Source organism: Myxocyprinus asiaticus, chromosome 31 (assembly GCF_019703515.2).
Source record: "Myxocyprinus asiaticus isolate MX2 ecotype Aquarium Trade chromosome 31, UBuf_Myxa_2, whole genome shotgun sequence".
NCBI lineage: Eukaryota > Metazoa > Chordata > Actinopteri > Cypriniformes > Catostomidae > Myxocyprinus > Myxocyprinus asiaticus.
The window spans coordinates 22568504-22589108 of NC_059374.1; the positions used below are offsets into that span (position 1 = coordinate 22568504).

Below are 20605 nucleotides of genomic sequence, written 5' to 3' on the forward strand. Positions count from 1 at the left end.
ATTATCGTAGTAGTAGCAGCCTAGTAGTATTAGTAAATTGTAGTAGTAAATAGTAAAAAATGTGTAATTAAAAAAATAGCAGTAAAACTATTTCGACCATAATCTTCTGTGTGCTAATACATTTTAATTTGTGCTAATAATTTTTTGTTCACTTGCATCAGTGCTAACACCTAAAATAGTATGCGTACACAGCCCTGGCTCAAATTCAGAGCAATCAGACTGAGATTATGTTATAAATCAACATTTGGTTACACAATAAAAAAACATTGATGCCAATTTTCTCAAGTTGCAGTGTTGCTATAGTTACTGCATTTTGGCTTTGTAGGGCAGTGTTGTCAGATTTAGCATGCATGTGTGTTTATAGGACTGTGCATATACTGTAAATGCGCGCATGTGCGCTTGTCTGCTCGCTATAGGGTCTCGGCGGCAGCCAGAACTGTCAAAGGCAGTCTAATATTAGCACCTCACTGAGGGCTGGCTGTATCTGGACGAAAGAGGGTGATAAATGAGGATAGCAGTGGTGAGGGTGGGGGAAATTTAAAAGGGATAGGATCTCTGTTTTACTGCAAAAAATCCAGCCCGCATGCATGATTCTGTCTATAGTAGAGACGGCCGTGGAGAGGATATAATGTTCAATCTGCATGCAATGGTGTTCAAACACCGGAGATTATGCAGAGAGAGTGACTCTTCCCTGGGAAAGTGTGTGAGATCAAAAAGCGAGTGAAGGAAAGAGAGGAAGAGGGCAGTGTGGCGCTAGTTTTCTTTCCCTCTGCTCCTGTCGCTGATTGATCCCACGCACTGTTGTCCGTTGCAAGCCTCCCTACTTTGTCCCTCCCCCATCAGCTTGGGCTGCTCTTCCCCCTCTCTCTGCCCAAGCCTGGGGGAGCCAGTGGAGATTAAATGTAGCCTCTATAAGCCAAGCTCATCATGTAGCTGTGTTTCTAGGGCCTCTCTCTTTCTCCCTCACTTTCATTCTCTTTTTAAAGGATATTGTTTATGATGCCGGGCATGTGATAGAGAACTTCTAGAGCATCAGTTTGATTGGGAATACATGTAAGAAGACCAAAAAAAAACAAAAAACAAATGGAGATATGACTTGACAAGCAATGCACTGAAAATAATAAAAATTGGAAAAGAAAAAAGGTGGAACTGACATTCTCAGTCCCCATCGCTATGTATTTTTCTACACTCTCTTGTTTGCTCCCTCCATCCATCCTCCCCCTTCTGGTTGATACTGCAGAGAAGTGGGCCTCTGGCTTTAAATGATCACAGCTGTGCAGCAAATTAATGGATGATATTTCTCAGTTTTGTTTTTTTTTTTCTTTCTTTCTTTCTTTCCCCATTTCTAACTTTTTTCCCCTGCCGCTCAACATGGATTATAAAGAGAGAGAGACCAGGGGTGTCACGCTTCTACACCCCCCTACCCCCCCCCTTCCCTTTTAAATTTTGCATGCATCTCAGTCTGCTCAACTCAGAGAGAGAGGAAGAGTATGTGTGTGTGTGTGTGTGTGTGTGCTGAAAGAGAGAGAGAGAGAGAGAGAGAGAGAGAAAAATGAGAGCAGGAGAGAGACAGTGAGGGAGGGAGAAAATGAAATGTAAGACAGATACGGAGAGTGAAAGAGAAGAAGGGGGTGTGGAGTGAAAGAAAGCGCAACCAGCAGAGAGTCAGTAACGCGCAGCATTGATGCATTTGCTGCGACTCAGCCGCGGACTTGCAGAGGGACGTCGTAGTGTGTGTTTTTTGGCTGCCTGTTTTCTATCATCCAATTGCGCTGGACCTGGAATAGGGACATATGCGTGAAAGGAGCTGCTGTGACCGAACAGCGCTGGATGAGCAAGGTGAAGTGATTGAGTGAGAGTCTCTGTGTAGTGTGTGTGCACCCCCTCCTCTTCTGAGATACAGCAGACTGGCATGATTTGCTGGTGTTGTGGCCCTGGCTGTTGGCCGCAGGTTGGACTCTCTCTCATCCTCAAGATTTTCCTTGTTGGCATGCTCTCCACCTCTGCGGCTTCTTCCAGTTAGCTGTTGTCACCTAAGGAAGCTGCTCTGCTCCAGTCTGGCTGCAAATGGACCAGTGCTGTAGTATCACCATCCATCTCCTCTACTCTCTACCTCTCCTTGCTTCCATTCTTCTTGTCCATTGTTCAGTTTCGTTTCTCACAAACAGCCTTCCAGTCGACCTGATCGTATGACTCTCCCTTTTTCTCAGCCTATCAAATCTACAATTTTTTTCTGTGAGTCTAGCAACAAAAGTTCAAATCTGAGATTTCTCTCACTCTCTGTCTGTCTTTCTTTCCCTACTTTCGTTGTCAAGCAGGCTGGAAGAGAACTGTGATCAGCTACATCCTCATCCTCAGTTGAGCCAGGGTGAGTTTAAAACCATTTTCTCCTTTCCCCTCCTACATCTGTAGCATCTGTTAGTGTCTTCATTACCTTTGTCTGAAGCTGCGCGTGCTGTGCTTCGTTTGGGATCATCTTGCCAGTTAACGTCTTTCAGGGACTATATTATTTTTGCAAGCTAAATTATCTTCTTCTATTTTTGTGCCCTTGTGCAAATCCTTTCATGGTTTAGGTAATGTTATAGATTTGTGGTTTAGACTCGAGTAACCAATGATGTGTGTCAGTGGCACCAGTAGTAGGTCGAAGCGGCCGAGATGGAGAGCTTTTATGATTAACGTTGAATGCCTGTGAAGAGAGCTTAGCGAGACAAGAGATGGTGAAGAGTTTACCTGGAGCCAGGAGCATTTTCTCAAAGTGCCATATTGTTTGATTTTGGAGACAGAGTGGGGGGAAGTGGGGGGTGCTGGGGAAAGAGAGAGAGAAATAGAGAGACCTAGAGGGAGAGCTGGTTGGGGGAGGGAGAGATGGGTCAGTGTTGTGTCTAGTTGAAGGTTACACTTGTTGTGTCACAGACAGACAGACAAACAAGTGTCGGGAGAATTTAGGGATGCGCAAATGCAACGAGGGGCATTTTTATTGATGTACATTATTGCCTTTTTTACATACACTATTGTATGTTGTAGTGGGATCATTGCTCTGCACATCTGAGGGCAACCTTATGCTTTAATTGTTTTACAGGTTGGCAGTTGGTCTGCGAATGTGCCTTTCACAATCCCTGAGACCCTAACTTGTGACGTTTTCCTGTTATGTGCACGGGTTAGGCTCTTGGGAGCTGAGAGGGGTGCTCTGTCATCAGCCCGTCGGTGTCGGAAACAAAGACAATTTAGTGTTACAATCAACAGTGAAGCAAAACTGACAGGAGGGGGGGGGGGGCATCGAAAAATGCCGGCATTAGAGTCATATGATGCGTTAGTGGGTAGAATCAGCTGAGGATACATTGTTGGAGGGATGAGGTTAGGAAGAGTTCTGATTCATCTGCACTTTTTGATTTTGATTAATTTGATTCCAACCATTTTTATGCAAAAATACAGCTATGCCAGGGCCTTGAAGGCTATAAAAGAATAGTTCACCTTAAAATTAAAATTCTGTCATCATTTATTCATCCTCATATTGTTCCAAACCCATGTGATTTGTTTTTTCTTCTGTGAAACGCAAAAAGAAATGTTAGACAGAACTTTAGTGTCAGTCACCATTCATTTTCAATGTATGGAAAAAAGATGCAATGAAAGTGAATGGTGGCTGAGACATTCTGCCCAACATCTCCTTCAATGAAAGAAAGTCATTTGGGTTTGGAACAACATGAGGGTGGGTAAATGATGATAGAATCATCATGCATGGGTGATATATCCCTTTAAATATAATACGGTATATTTGCGATATCACATCTTGTATTTGCCTCGTCATTTGAGAGCAGCACAAAGTACTGTGGAGAGCGTCATGCTAAAGGCTCGGTACACTTGTGTTTGACCTCAGTGAGTCCTCGACTGCACACTCTATAGATGTGAACCTCATTTTTTTATGTGTGCTGAGTCATGTGTTTGTGTGTGTGTGTGTGTGTGTCTATAACTTGCTCTAATTTTCCTCCTAAAAGTGCCTCCTGCTATGTGGCATGGCTTTAGCACGTAGCATGGTTATGATAACTGTGGTACTCAAGTGCTGACTGGGCCTTCGTTTTTCAGTTGAATCTGTGATATCCTCTGACAGAGGTTTTAATATCTTTGAATTTCAATAGAATGCCTATCATGCACTGGAACTTAAATGGATAGTTCACTCAAAAATTTAAATTCTGTCTTCATTTACTCACCCTCATGTTGTTCCAAAACCATATGACTTTCTTTTTTCTGTGAAATACAAAAGGAGTTGTTAGGCAGAATATTCTCAAGCACACTTCACTTTCATTGTATGGAAAGAAGATGCAATGCAAGTAAGTGGTGACTAAGGCTATCAGTCACTAATATTCTGCCTAAAATCTCCTTTTGTGTTCCACAGAAGAAAGTCATGAGGGTTTGAAACAACATGATGGTGAGTAAATTATAAAAGCATTTTCATATTGGGTGAACTATCCCTTTAAAGAGCTGCAACAGGAAAGCATGCATCAGACAGCCTTACAACCAGCTGATTTCAGCGAGAATGTTGCATGGGGTTGCTCAGAGTTCAGCGGTGTTCTTTTATGATCGTTACATGTCCTGTGTGTCACTGAACAATTTGGCACATGTGAAGCTGCTGTTTTAAATGGCATTGCGGCAACAATTCAACAAAGGAATGATGCAAAACGTGACCAGAATTAAGGAAATTGTATTTACTTCTGGCTCTACACAAGCACCTTTACTGTCTAAAGTCCTTTGTTGTAGCATTTCCAGAGACAATGAGAGGCTTTACGAGATAAAGGCTCAACCGCAGTTTAAGGTCGGCATGGTGCTGCGGTGAAGGCATCGACCGCTGCATCATAGATAGTAATGCATGGTGCCATCACGCCCACATCACTGTCTGTCTTTCTCTCTCTACCCACCATTACACCCACAGCCCAGCCTGTCTCTCTTTATCTTTCTCCCTCTCTCTGTCTTGTTGTACCCACCATCAAAACCTCTGTTCTTCACGAACTGCATCTATGTTTTTGCAAACAAAAAAGAATGCTTTACGGTTTTAGATGTGATATTTTGTGAGCGAGAGTCAGTGGCGTAGCACTTTGTCTTGGTATGTGTCCAGGTAGCCATGCTCTCTCTCTATAAGAGGATTTGTCTGGTACACTCTGCTTAGATTGCTTGCTGCATATCTGATGGAAATCATTTTGCCTTCGCCACCAAAATTTCAGAGGTTTTTCGAGGCTTGTTGAATTAAAAAGAAAGACTTATAGTGGCCAGTCCTCTCTATGTGCATTTGTATGTAAGTACGGCATATTGTCTTTGCCACTGTCTCTGCAGTGCTGATCACTGGCGTCTAGACTGCAGCTCTATTGTTCACTCCTGTCTCTCTGCGCTCACGTTGCACTCCACTGGCACTGGGATAGGCTCGCTGAGCCTGGCCCACTTTTAAGGTGGACTTGTGAGCAAGGAGGAAGCTCTACAATTATGTTTAAGGTGGATTGCGACAGGTTCACTGGCTTAGAACAAAGACTGCCGCAGTGAGGAAGGTTGTGCAGGTGGAGTGTTAGAAAGCGCTGTGGCTGGTGACGCCCATGGCTAAGCAGTACCAAGCCGTCTGACACATTTTTAAGCCAGAGCCATTTGGGTTGGCGGCTTTATATGTACAGTCTTAGCGATCCTGCCAAAAGTTTTCCCCAATCTGTTGTAGGTTTCTACAGGTGTCTTTTTGCAATTTTTAATTTGAGGTTTTTTGCCTTTATTTATAGACCCGAACCTGGGTCCCCTTGAGCCAACAGTTCTTATATGTACTGAGCATGCGCATAACCCACTGCGCCACAGCTCTGACTCCTACCGCAGCTGTGGTTTAAAACAGTGCAAAAAAAAAAAAAAAAAAAAAAAAAAAAACAGTTTGTTGGTTAGAGATCATTACTAAGTGTTAGCATAAAACAGTGGCTGTTGGAAATAGAGGTGGGATGGGGTGGTGTTGTGTCCAGCTCTGCTACAAACAGTTTACGGATCATTCTTGGGGAGTTTTCATAAAATAGAGACATGATGGGGACCAGCTTTATGAACTTTGGTGCTTAACGACATGCCATTGTGGTTATTACTATTTTTAAAGACAATTTGGCAAGATGGTGTAGGAAGCACATTGTCTGTCAAAAGCTATAATATTTTCCATGCCCACAGGTGTTATTGCTCAATACTTTGTCGACGTATAAATGGAGAAAGAAATTCATATTGATCCAAATCTAGTCCTGAGACTTAAAGGTGTAGTTCACCCATAAATTATTTACTTACACTCATGTCATTCCAAACACAATAAAGAGGATTGGAACCAGAGTCTCTTAGCTCCAAAAAGGCCTGGAAAATCTTGCTTGAAATCCTGGTCACCATTTACATTCATTGTATATGTATAAGAACAACTTGGACATTCTACTATAAATTAATCATTTGGTATTCCATGGAGGGCAAAAAGGTTTGTAACAACATGAGGGTGAGTAAATGGTGACTTGAATTTTAATGCTTGGGTGAACTATTCCTTTATCATAATGATTTTGCACTGCTCATTGTTTTAAACCCTTAATGTAAGGGATGTGGCTCAATGCCTGTCTACAAAGCAGTCACATGGAAATGGTCTTCGAGAAGGTATGTGCTTGTCTATGCTCCATTGTTCTAATGGACTCAGTGAAGTTAGTGGGCAGATGAACAATCAAATGAATGGGAAAGTATAGACTTTTGAGAGTGATACATCTCAGTGTTTCTTGTCATTGCTGGGTACATGTGTGTTGCTGTCACACCTAAACCCACATGCAACATTCCTAAATACTTTTCCCTCGGGATAGGGGTATTGCTAGTGCATTTATGAATAATGTTGAAGAGTACAGCTGTGTGTCTTTGTGAAATGAAGAGTACTGGACTGATCCATCGGCCAGGTCGATTTATCTGCCAATATTTTGCCATTTTGATTAAACTGGTATCGGCTGAGATAGCACTGTCTGCTAGCCAAATAACAGAAGAGTTAGACCCCTCATGTCACAATCTACCAATAGCCCTGTTAACAGATATTAAACATTTTATATTTATATAAAAACATTTTGTGTCTCGGAAATTTTCAGTAATTACTGTGTAAAATAAGTGTTCATTTAATATCACAAATTTTGTGTATATCTTGCATTAAATTATAGGGGTGGGGAAAATCGATATTTCAATGTATTACAATAATTTACCTCACGATACTGTATTGATATTCTCACACTAAGGCCTTTGCACACCAAACGCGGGGGGGGTGGTCATGGCAGAAGCGTCCATGTCGCGGACCTGGGTAATGCCAATTCTACCACCACCAGAGCAAAGAAAGAAATCTGAAAATCTAAAACTTTTTATAGATTGCTTTGCTGCTGGACATGATAAGAAGTGATAAGAAGACATTAAATGCACATTTTCACTGCGATTTCTTGCCACGATTAACATTGTGAATAGAAACAATGGATTCCTATGAAGCCAGTTCACTCCTGGAGCAAACATTCGTGTGCCAACAAAGTGAGTTTTTTTTTTTTTTTTTTTTTACAGTGAGTGTCATTTTTTGGTCTTCACTCAGCAATGTAATTCTCTGACCAATAAAATAGGAGCTGTGGATCACGTGACAGGAGCTGCTGCAGTTAACAAAACCACCACAGTTACAACTGTCAATTTTTCAAACAGAACAAATGAGTGAGAAGCTGAAACATACTGAAGCATTAGGTCAATGCACACTTAATTTTTAAACACTTTTTTAAACAAAATCTGAACTCAGAACAAGCTAAGAAAATAATTGAAATTCTAATGCAGATAAATAAGAAACAAGTGAATAAAAGATCTCAATATATCAGATTTGAATGACTTTACACTAAACATAGAGAATTGCAATATTATCATATTGTGACCCAGATATCGATATAATGCGTTACCCAGTCCGTACTGATTCACGCTTCTATTATATTCTATTATATATATATATATATATCAGCATTATATACAGGCCCACACGGAATCTGTGTGCACAGAACTCTGCAGATAACTCAGAATGCCAGTCGTTCATAAAATTCTACACTTCCCCCACACTTTGTTTCTTTATTAAATATCTTGGCTAATTTGATCATGTTTTCTGCTACCAATAAAAATGTTGTACTTTCAGCTCAGTTTAACACATTTTTACATGTTTAAATTTATTTAGCATAATCCCACAGATTTTGCCCAAAAAAATCAGCACAGAACACACCTGCAGATTCGCCATCCTGATCTCTAGATATCAGCATTGGTCACTGAAAAGCCCATATCAGCCAATTACCAGAAGAGAGTGTATCTTTTTGATAGAGAGTAATTTACATCTGTATCTATATAGGGCCATAGTGGCGGCACCTTTATAATGAGAGCTGAGAGAGTTAGCCGTCTGCACGGCCATCTGCGCAGACAGGCAGGCAGGCTGACATGTCAAACTCCAGTACAGGTTAGAGCAGCTTAAGGATTACCAGCTCAGGCATTGGAAGATTAATCAGCTCACAGGCCTAACCTAATTAAGCCAACAGGGAAATGTCACAAGTGTATATCAACAGGACTTTATCTTTCACCCGGTCCCACCCAGCTCTGGAATGCACGAATAGGTCAGCCCTCTCATCCTCTGCTGCCGACTATCTGTGGAGCTCAACAGTATTCCTTTCACTGCACTCAGTTCAGTTAATTAATGAGGAGACAGGCTGGAAATCCCCTTAGTTACTGTGGTAGTGAGCTGGTGGGTCAGCCCTGTTCTGGCTCATCTCAATGGGCTTTACTTAACTCAATAGCTGTGCCTCCTAATAGTTTGAGATTACCTTATACTCATCCACTGGCTTTTAGCTTAATAATTCTTTGTATATATATATATATATATATATATACACACACACACACACACACACACACACACTGGCAGCCAAAAGTTTGGAAATAATGTTCAGATTTTGCTTTTATGGAAAGAAATTGGTACTTTTATTCACCAAAGTGGCATTCAACTGATCACAATGTATAGTAAGGACATTAATAATGTGAAAAATTACTATTACAATTTGAAAACAATGTTCAGAACTTCTTAAACTACTTCAAAGAGTTCTCATCAAAAAATCATCCACGTGCACCAATGACAGCTTTGTAGATCCTTGGCATTCTAGCTGTCAGTTTGACCCCACGCTTCCTATAGCACTTGCCATAGATGTAGCACTTGTCTTGTTGGGCATCTCACACACCTTACAGTCTAGCTCAGGGGTTGGGAACCTTTTTTCACTAAGGAGCCAATTTTAAAATTTTTGGTTGATGCATTTTTTCGAAAGAGCCATACCTCAAACGAATAAATTACTATTTTCAAAAACAAAGTTTTTCAATAAAATAAAATGTTTATATTGCCTGTAGACTACTCAAAAACAAACAAATATGTAAAAATTAATAGGTAACATGTTGCAATATGGAACTGAGTACACATGTTTGTCCGGGTCTCCGTAAAATTACTTCATTTTACAATTGTTCATGAATAATTTTACTTCCCTTTTGGGCTGGGCGATGTGTAAAAAATATTTTAATGAAAATAAATATTAATATTAATATAAAAAAATAACGAACTTTCATAAAATTGCTCGTAGAAAATGCTCTTAACAGCTAAGATCAATATTTATTGGGAAACAAGGCCCAGAACTCTATGCATATGCGTGTCTAGGAGAAGCACTTTCATTGCACTCGTGAACAGCAGAGCTCACTGCGCACATATAAAATCAGACACACATTGGCGGCTTTTCTTTCATCTGTTCTTCAAAATATAATCACGTTTTGTCAAATGAGTTCAATGAAGCTGTCAGCGGAGGACATGTGAGGCGTCTATTTCTCAAACTAGAGACTCTAATGTACTTATCCTCTTGTTTAGTTGTACATCTGACCTTCCACATCTCTTTCTGTCCTTGTTAGAGCCAGTTGTCCTTTGTCTTTGAAGACTGTAGTGTACACCTTTATATGAAATCTTCAGTTTTTTGGCAATTTCAAGCATCGTATAGCCTTCATTCCTCAAAACAATTATTGACTGACGAGTTTCTAGAGAAAGCTATTTCTTTTTTGCCATTTTTGACCTAATATTGACCTTAAGACATGCCAGTCTATTGCATACTGTGGCAACTCAAAAACAAACACAAAGACAATGTTAAGCTTCATTTAATGAACCAAATAGCTTTCAACTGTGTTTGATATAATGGCAAGTGATTTTCTAGTACCAAATTAGCAATTTAGCATGATTACTCAAGGATAAGGTGTTGCAGTGATGGCTGCTGGAAATAGGGCCTGTCTAGATTTGATCAAAAATGACTTTTTTCAAATAGTGATGGTGCTGTTTTTTTACATCAGTAATGTCCTGACTATACTTTGTGATCAGTTGAATGCCACTTTGATGAATTAAAGTACCAATTTCCTTCCGAAACAGCAAAATCTATACATTATTCCAAACTTTTGGCCGCCAGTGTGTGTGTGTATGTATATATATATATATATATATATACACATACACACAGTACTGTGCAAAAGCCTTAGGCACTTAAGATGGTTATTTATATCTTCAGCTTCAGTGTGTCAATAGGAAAAATATATTTTAGACTACCAAACATTGCTTTTGCAAATAAAAAAGATTAGAATAGAAGAACAGGGCGCTCTGATAGAGATGGCATTGCCCCCACAGAGCCCCCCACTGAACATCGAGTCAGTCTGGGGTTACATAAAGAGACAGAAGCAATTGAGACAGCCTAAATAGATATAAGAATTGTGGTGAATTCTCCAAGAAGCTTGGAACATCCTATCTGTCAACAACCAAGAAAAACTGTGTCCAGATGTACCTAGGAGAATTGGGGCTGTTTTAAAGGCAAAGGTGGTCACACCAAATATTGATTTAGCTTTTTTATGTTTACTGGACTTTGTATGATGTTAATTGTTAGATGAAAACTATTTATGGCATTATTTTTGAAGACATCCTCACTATGCAAAATTTTTCACAAGTAACTAAACCTTTGGCACAGTACTGTATATATATATATATATATATATATATATATATATATATATATATATATATATATACACACACACAGTTGAAGTCAGAAGTTTACATACACCTTAGCCAAATACATTTAAACTCAGTTTTAAACAATTCCTGACATTTAATCATAGAAAACATTCCCTGTTTTAGGTCAGTTAGGATCACTACTTTATTTTAAGAATGTGAAATGTCAGAATAGTAGTAGAATTATTTATTTCAGCTTTTATTTCTTTCATCACATTCCCAGTGGGTCAGAAGTTTACTAACACTTTGTTAGTATTTGGTAGCACTGCCTTTAAATTGTTTAAATTGGGTCAAATATTTTGGGTAGCCTTCCACAAGCTTCTCACAATAAGTGGCTGGAATTTTGGCCCATTCCTCCAGATAGAACTGGTGTAGTCAGGTGTGTAGGCCTCCTTGCTCGCACATGCTTTTTCAGTTCTGCCCACACATTTTCTATTGGATTGAGGTCAAGGCTTTGTGATGGCCACTCCAATATCTTGTCTTTGTTGTCCTTAAGCCATTTTGCCACAAATTTGGAGGTATGCTTGGGGTTTTGTCCATTTAGAAGACCCATTTGCGACCGAGCTTTAACTTCCTGACTGATGTCTTGAGATTTTGCTTCAGTATATCCACATAATTTTCCTTCCTCATGATGCCATCTATGATGCACCAGTCCCTCCTGCAGCAAAGCACACCTACAACATGATGCTGCCACCCCCATGCTTCACGGGTGGGATGGTGTTCTTCAGCTTGCAAGCCTCACCCTTTTTCCTCCAAACATAATGATGGTCATTATGGCCAAACAGTTCAATTTTTGTTTTATCAGACCAGAGGACATTTCTCCAAAAAGTAAGATATTTGTCCCCAAGCCCATGGCTTTTTTATGGTGGTTTTGGAGCAGTGGCTTCTTCCATGCTGAGCAGTCTTTCAGGTTATGTCGATATAGGACTCGTTTTATTGTGGATATAGATACTTGTCTACCTGTTTCCTCCAGCATCTTCACAAGGTCCTTTGCTGTTGTTCTGGGATTGATCTGCACTTTTTGCACCAAACTATGTTCATCTCTAGGAATCAGAATGCGTCTCCTTCCTGAGTGGTATGATGGCTACGTGATCCTATGGTGTTTATACTTGCGTACTATTGTTTGTACAGATGAACGTGGTACCTTCAGGTATTTGTAAATTGCTCCCAAGGATGAACCAGACATGTGGAGGTCCACAATGTTTTTTTCTGAAGTCTTGGTTGAGTTCTTTTGATTTTCCCATGATGTCAAACAAAGAGGCACTGAGTTTGAAGGTAGGCCTTAAAATACATCCACAGGTACACCTCCAATTGACTCCAATTAGCCTATCAGAAGCTAATTGCCTAAAGGCTTGTCATAATTGTTTGGAATTTTCCAAGCTGCTTAAATGCACAGTTAACTTAGTGTATGTAAACTTCTGACCCACTGGTATTGTGATATAGTCAATTCAATGTGAAACAATCTGTCTGTAAACAATTGTTGGAAAAATTACTTGTCATGCATAAAGTAGATGTCCTAAACGACTTGCCAAAATGATAGTTTGTTAATATTAAATCTGTGGAGTGGTTACATTTTTTTTTAAATTACCTTAACCTAAATATATGCAAACTTCTGACTTCAACTGTATGTATGTGTATATATATATATTAGGGGTGTAACGGTACATGTATTCGTCCCGAACCGTCACGGTACTGACGTCACGGTTCGGTGCATACAGTCAGACGAAGAAAACATCTGAGTCAGTCACAGGCGATCCACTCCAATCCAGAAGGGGGCACGCGCGGTAATGCACCGCTGTTTGCTCACCGCCACAACAGACAAAAGAGCAGAAGAAGAAAAGACCATCTATGCACCAACCCAAAACAAGAATGGTTTCTCCTAATGCACAAGTTTTATTTTTCATTATTCTATTTATTTTGTACTTTTATAACACAAGAGAGGATTTTCAGTTTTGTAGCTGATTGTGACCAAATACCTTTTGTTTTTTATCAACCATACAAAAAATATGGCCTATACAAGAGTGCATTCTGTTTACTGCTTAGTGCTTAATACACTAAAGGAGGCTGTACTGTACCAACTACCTCAGGGGGGACTAAATGCCGCTAGGTGGAACAAACTGTAATTTGCACTACTGTCTGTTCAAAATAAATGAAAAGAAACCTAGCATTTGGGATTTGTTGCTTTTTCCTGTTGTACCGAACTCGTATCGAACCATAACCCCAAAACCGAGGTACGTACCGAACCGTGACTTCTGTGTACCGTTACACCCCTAACATATATATATATATATATATATATATATATATATATATATATATATATATATATATATATATATATATACACACACACACACACAGATTTAATATTAGCAAACTATAGTTTTGGCAAGTCGTTTAGGACATCTACTTTGTGCATGACACAAGTAATTTTTCCAGCAATTGTTTACAGACAGATTGTTTCACTTTTAACTGACTATAACTCAATTCCAGTGGGTCAGAAGTTTACATACACTAAGTTAACTGTGCCTTTAAAGGGGTCATGAACTGCCTTTTTTTATTATTTTGTACTGTTCTCTGAGGTCCACTTATAATGTTGTCAAGATTTTTACATCAAAAAACCTCATAATTTAGAAGTAATAGGCTATTTTCTGTCCTATTTTGACCCCCCTCATCGTAACACACCATTTGAATAGGCGTGGCAGATTGTAGACTCGAAAGTAAATGCCCACTGGTATGACTGGCTAACAGTTTTGCATATTTAAAAATCCTACATCCTTCATAGATGGACGCTGCTGTGATTTAGGTTAAAAACGCATAAATACTCAGTAGATATCAAACAATCTGTAATAACAGACAAAGCAATAGTGACCACGTAATAAAAACAGTTACTCACACTTGTGTGGTGCGACATAACTGTCGAATCCAATATAGTCGGCACAGCAAAAATGAAGTAAACAAAGGACCAAGTTCTTACTGACGCGGTCTGGAATTTCATTAAAAATAAAGTTCATCCACTCTTTCCTAATGTTGGGATCAGAAGGAAGGCAATTCAAAGAGTGTTTTTCCACGACTTGGCAATGCACAGCATCTTGTTGTCTTCGGAGCCATCTTTATCGTTTGGTTTCTGCGTAGACCTGCGTTTGCCTCTCTCGTTATTTACCTACTACATGCGTGAATCGGTGGGCGGGGCTAAACAGGCAGTGATGTAGAAGCAGGCATTGATCTTCTTCTGTGGAGGCGGTTTAGCCACACTATTACATAATAAAGTGGCACATTCCACATCCTGTCATTTTGGCAGATTGGCTTCAATATAAGCTGTTTTTAGACTAACGAGAAAGTTTAGATTTCTGAAACTTACAGGATGTTTTTATAGTACAATGACTTCTTATATGTCAAAAGATCAAGGGAATTTTGATTTCTCAGTTCATGACCCCTTTAAGCAGTTTGGAAAATTCCAAACAATTATGACAAGGCTTTAGACAATTAGCCAATTAGCTTCTGATAAGCTAATTGGAGTCACTTGGAGGTGTACCTGTAGATGTATTTTAAGGCCTACCTTCAAACTCAGTGCTTCTTTGCTTGACATCATGGGAAAATAAAAAATCAGCCAAGACCTCAGAAAAAGAATTTTAGACCTCCACAAGTCTGGTTCATCCTTGGGAGCAATGTCCAAATGCGAAGGTACCATGTTCATCTGTACAACCAATAGTACGCAAGTTTAAACACCATGGGACCACGCAGCCATCATACCGCTCAGGAAGGATACACATTCTGTCTCCTAGAGATGAGTGTAGTTTGGTGCAAAAAGTGCAAATCAATGCCAGAACAACAGCAAAGGACCTTGTGAAGATGCTGGAGGAAACAGGTAGACAAGTATCTATAGCCACAGTAAAACGAGTTCTATACCTAACCTGAAAGGCTGCTCAGCATGGAAGAAGCCACTGCTCCAAAACCGCCATAAAAAAGCCAGACTACAGTTTGCAAGTGCACATGGGGACAAAAATATTACTTTTTGGAGAAATGTCCTCTGGTCTGATGAAACAAAAATTGAACTGTTTGGCCATAATGACCATCATTATATTTGGAGGAAAAAGGGTGAGGCTTGCAAGCTGAAGAACACCATCCCAACCGTGAAGCATGGGGGTGGCAGCATCATGTTGTGGCGGTGCTTTGCTGCAGAAGGGACTGGTGCATTTCACAAAATAGATGGCATCACAAGGAAGGAAAATTATGTGGATATATTGAAGCAACATCTCAAGACATCAGCCAGGAAGTTAAAGCTTGTCGCAAATGGGTCTTCCCCAATGACTCCAAGCATATATCCAATGTTGTGGCAAAATGGCTTAAGGACAACAAAGTCGGGCCTGGGTAGCTCAGTGGTAAAATACGCTGGCTACCACCCCTGGAGTTCGCTAGTTCGAATCCCAGGGCGTGCTGTGTGACTCCAGCCAGGTCTCCTAAGCAACCAAATTGGCCCGGTTGCTAGGGAGGGTAGAGTCACATGGGGTAACCTCCTCGTGGTTGCTATAATGTGGTTTGTTCTTGGTGGGGCGCATGGTGAATTGAGCGTGGTTGCCGCAGTGGATGGCGTGAAGCCTCCACACGCGCTATGTCTCCGTGGCAACGTGCTCAACAAGCCACGTGATAAGATGCGCGGGTTGACTGTCTCAGACGCGGAGGCAACTGGGATTCGTCCTCTGCCACCCGGACTGAGGCGAATCACTATGCGACCACGAGGACTTAGAGCGCATTGGGAATTGGGCATTCCAAATTGGGAGAAAAAGGAAAAAAAATCCCAAAAAAATCCCAAAAAAAAAAAAAAAAAAAAAAAAAAAAGGACAACAAAGTCAGGGATTGGAGTGGCCATCACAAAGACCTGACCTCAATCTGATAGAAAATTTGTGGGCAGAACTGAAAAAGTGTGTGCGAGCAAGGAAGCCTACAAACCAGACTAAGTTACACCAGTTCTGTCTGGAGGAACGGGTCAAAATTCCAGCAACTTATTGTAAGAAGCTTGTGGAAAGCTACCCAAAATGTCTGACCCAAGTTAAACAATTTAAAGGCAATGCTACCAAATACTAACAAAGTGTATGTAAGTGTAACTTCTTACCCTCTTGGAATGTGGTGAAAGAAATAAAAGCTGAAATAAATCATTCTCTCTACTATTATCCTGACATTTCACATTCTTAAAATAAAGTAGTAATCCTAACTGACCTAATACAGGCAATGTTTTCTATGATTAAATGTCAGGACTTGTGAAAAACTGAGTTTAAATGTATTTGGCTAAGGTGTATGCAAACTTCTGACTTCAGCTGTATATGTATATATACACTACCGGTCAAAAATTTTGAAACAATTGACTGAAATGTTTTTCATGATCTTAAAAATCTTTTGATCTGAAGGTGTATGTTTAAATGTTTGAAAGTAGTTTTGTAGACAAAAATATAATTGTGCCACCATATTAATTTATTTCATTATAAAACTAAACTTTAATTAAAAAAAAAAAAAAAAAGTTTTTGAAATTGATGACTTGGACCAAATAATGAAAAAAAGCAGCCAATAAGTGCCCAACATAGATGGAAACTCCTTCAATACTGTTTAAAAAGCATCCCAGGGTGATACCTCAAGAAGTTGGTGACTATTTTGAAGATGCTAAAATATAACACAGTTTTGAATTATCTTGGATTTTGTTTAGTCACAACATAATTCCCATAGTTCCATTTATGTTATTCCATAGTTTTGATGACTTTACTATTATTCTAAAATGTGAAGAAAAAAAATTTAAAAAAAGAATGAGTGTTTCAAAACTTTTGACCGGTAGCGTATTTAAGCAATATCACAAGAGCAAGAGTGCGATATGGCCCTACATCAGCACTGCTGTGATTCGGCCACAGGACGAGTGCCATAGGTAATCATGCCAGTGCTGATTTAGGGCTATATACCAAGATTGCGAGTGTGATATTGCTCAAAAACAACAGCTCAATGAACAAGCACATTTAAAAAAATTAGGAAAAACTGAGTATGGTCACAAAAAACGCATTTGTGCATGGAACTACTTTCTTACGCAACGGATCAGAATCTGCCGTTGCTGGTTCAAACCACATGATCCATCCAAGCCTCTCAAAAACATCACTTCAGAACTACTAGTATCACAGCTTGGGCTGTTTCTAACATGTTATTAGAGAAACAAGGATGTGTGTGTGTGTGTATGTGTGTGTGTGTGTGTGTGTGTGTGTGTGTGAGAGAGAGAGAGATGGAGAGTGTGCGATCACCTGTTGATGATGCTGTAGTCTGTTAGTAAGATTTCTGAAGATAATGTCATATTTCTTAGTGGAAAAATAGCCATCCAATCGGGGGTATTTTTCTCTATTTCGCGGTAGCTGGTGTGCAAGAGTCTTTCACTATAGGAACCGCAATGTCCTCCACCATTTTTTTCCTCTCTGATGTGGAAACTCTGGTAAGAGGTAAGCACCTTGAGTTTGTGTAATTAATCAGTCTGTTGTGTCTCTCAGCTGTGATGAGCCTTAATGCTGAAGTTGTTAAAGCCATTTAAATCAATTTCCTAGCTTTAGTAGTGTAGTAGTAACACGAGCAATCACGGAGTGCTGTTGAATATAAACACTGAGTGACGCTGACTAACTTCACGTCACCAACTGGCTCATATTACATGCAAAAATGGTCTTTTGCCTCCACCTGCTGGCTAAAATATGTAATGTCATAAAATTAAATGTAAAGAGACAGACGGCACTTAACACATCTGCACTGCTCTTACACTTTAGTTTAGAACGGCACGAACACAAGCGGAGTGATATACACAGTGAAGCATCCGAGTGCTGGTGGTGGGAGACCATCAGTACTCATGGAACATCTCTCGTCCAATCAGATTTGAGGACCGGAACTAACTGTTGTGTGTATATATATATATATATATATATATATATATATATATATATATATATATATATATATATATATATATATATATATATATATATATATATATATATATATATAAACTCAGTAAAAAAAGAAACATCCTCCACTTTCAACTGCTTTTATTTTCAGCAAACTTAACATGTGTAAATATTTGTATGAACATAAAAAGATTCAACAACTAAGACATTAACTGAACAAGTTTCACAGACATGTGACTAACAGAAATGGAATAATGTGTCCCTGAACAAAGGGCGGGGTCAAAATAAAAAGTAACCGTCAGTATCTGGTGTGGCCACCAGCTGCATTAAGTACTGCAGTGCATCTCCTCCTCATGGACTGCACCAGATTTGCCAGTTCTTGCTGTGAGATGTTACCCCACTCTTCTACCAAAGCACTTGCAAGTTCCCGGACATTTCTGGGGGGAATGGCCCTAGCCCTCACCCTCCGATCCAACAGGTCCCAGACGTGCTCAATGGGATTGAGATCCAGGCTCTTTGCTGGCCATGGCAGAACACTGACATTCCTGTCTTGCAGGAAACCTCGCACAGAACGAGCAGTATGGCTGGTGGCATTGTCATGCTGGAGGGTCATGTCAGGATGAGCCTGCAGGAAGGGTACCACATGAGGGAGAAGGATGTCTTCCCTGTAACGCACAGCATTGAGATTGCCTACAATGACAACAAGCTCAGTCTGATGATGCTGTGACACACCGCCCCAGACCATGACGGACCCTCCACCTTCAAATCGATCCGGCTCCAGAGTACAGGCCTCGGTGTAACGTTCATTACTTGAATGATAAACGTGAGTCCGACCATCACCCCTGGTGAGACAAAACCGTGACTCATCAGTGAAGAGCACTTTTTGCCAGTCCTCTCTGGTCCAGCGAAGGTGGGTTTGTGCCTATAGGCGACGTTGTTGCCGGTGATGTCTGATAAGGACCTGCCTTACAACAGGACTACAAGCCCTCAGTCCAGCCTCTCTCAGCCAATTGCGGACAGTCTGAACACTGATGGAGGGATTGCGCATTCCTGGTGCAACTTGGGCAGTTGTTGTTGCCATCCTGTACCTGTCCCGCAGGTGTGATATTCGGATGTACTGATCCTGTGAAGGTGTTGTTACACGTGGTCTGCCACTGCGAGGATGATCAGCTGTCCTTCCTGTCTCCCTGTAGCACTGTCTTAGGCGTCTCACAGTACGGACACTGCAATTTATTCCCCTGACCACATTTGCAGTCCTCATGCCTCCATGCAGCATGCCTAAGGCACGCTCATGTAGATGAGCAGGGACCCTGGGCATCTTTCTTTTGGCATTTTTCAGAGTCAGTAGAAAGGTCTCTTTAGTGTCCTAAGTTTTTAGAACTGTGACCTTAATTGCCTACTGCCTGTAAGCTGTTAGTGTCTTAATGACCGTTCCACAGGTGCATGTTCATTAGTTGTTTATGGTTCATTGAACAAGCATGGAAAACATTATTTAAACCCTTTACAATAAAGATCTGTAAAGTTATTTGGATTTTTACAAAATTATCTTTAAAATTCAGTGTCCTGAAAAAGGGACGTTTCTTTTTTTGCTGAGTTTATATTAGAGCTGTCAAAATTAACACGTTAACGCATGCGATTAATTAAAAAAGTTTAATATGTTAGATTTTCTTAATCACGATTAACGCATTTACCATTAATACAGCATAAACCAGCATAAACACTGGTTGGAAGGAACCTTTGCGATGTGTCTGTCCAGAGTCATTACACTGACGTACACACCTCAAACACACACAGCAGTGATTCAGTGTTAGTGATAAAGTGATGGGGAAAGAAGCTCTTAACGCTATTTGTTGTACAAAACCAGCTTAGATAGAAATTGTGACAGAAATCAAGTATTTTTCAGCCTAAGTAAGGCATATTTTAATTACCACAAAAGTACACCAAGTCTTAACTATCACCTAAATGCAGAATGGGCCGTTTTTGTCCGCAAGCACTTTTCAAGTGGAATTTAAAGCGCCACTTGACGCTAGCGCCCTGACACGAATCATGAACACGGCTTCACGTTTGCTGTAACACTTCGTACTGAGGCCGTTGTGAAGAAGGCTCATCAGCGCCTCTTCTTCCTGAGACGGCTGAGGAAGTTTGGAATGAACCGCCACATCCTCACACGGTTCTACACCAGCACTGTAGAGAGCATCCTGACAGGCTACATCTCCGCCTGGTACGGCAATAGCACCGCCCACAACCGCAAAGCCCTGCAAAGGGTGATTCGAACTGCCAGACACATCATCGGAGGTGATCTTCCCTCCCTCCAGGACATATATACCATGCGGTGTGTGAAAAAAGCTTGGAGGATCATCAGAGACTCCAGCCACCCGAGCCATGGGCTGCTCTCCCTGCTACCATCAGGCAGGCGGTATCGCAGCATCAGGAACCGCAGCTTCTTCCCCCAAGCAATCAGACTTTTGAACTCTTGATCTCTCACAATCAATATACATCAGCACTGCACTTTATTCATCTTATATCTCACACTGGACTGTCATAAATTATATTCTCTCTTAACAACACACTGGCAACTGACTATCAACCGACATCCTGAATG

The 20605-nt window shown here is 40.4% G+C and overlaps 1 long non-coding RNA gene across 2 annotated transcripts in view; it reads left to right on the forward strand.

The window, feature by feature from the left end:
- The first annotated feature begins 1693 nt into the window (after window positions 1-1693).
- LOC127421784 (uncharacterized) overlaps window positions 1694-20605 on the forward strand; it is a 29068-nt gene continuing 10156 nt past the window's right edge. Inside the window, exons 1-2 of one of the 2 annotated variants that reach the window (XR_007894096.1) lie at window positions 1694-1839; window positions 2319-2368. This is a non-coding gene — a long non-coding RNA (uncharacterized LOC127421784). Of the gene's footprint in view, window positions 2188-2318; window positions 2369-20605 lie in introns of both variants that reach the window. The other variant, XR_007894095.1, reaches the window with a different exon arrangement.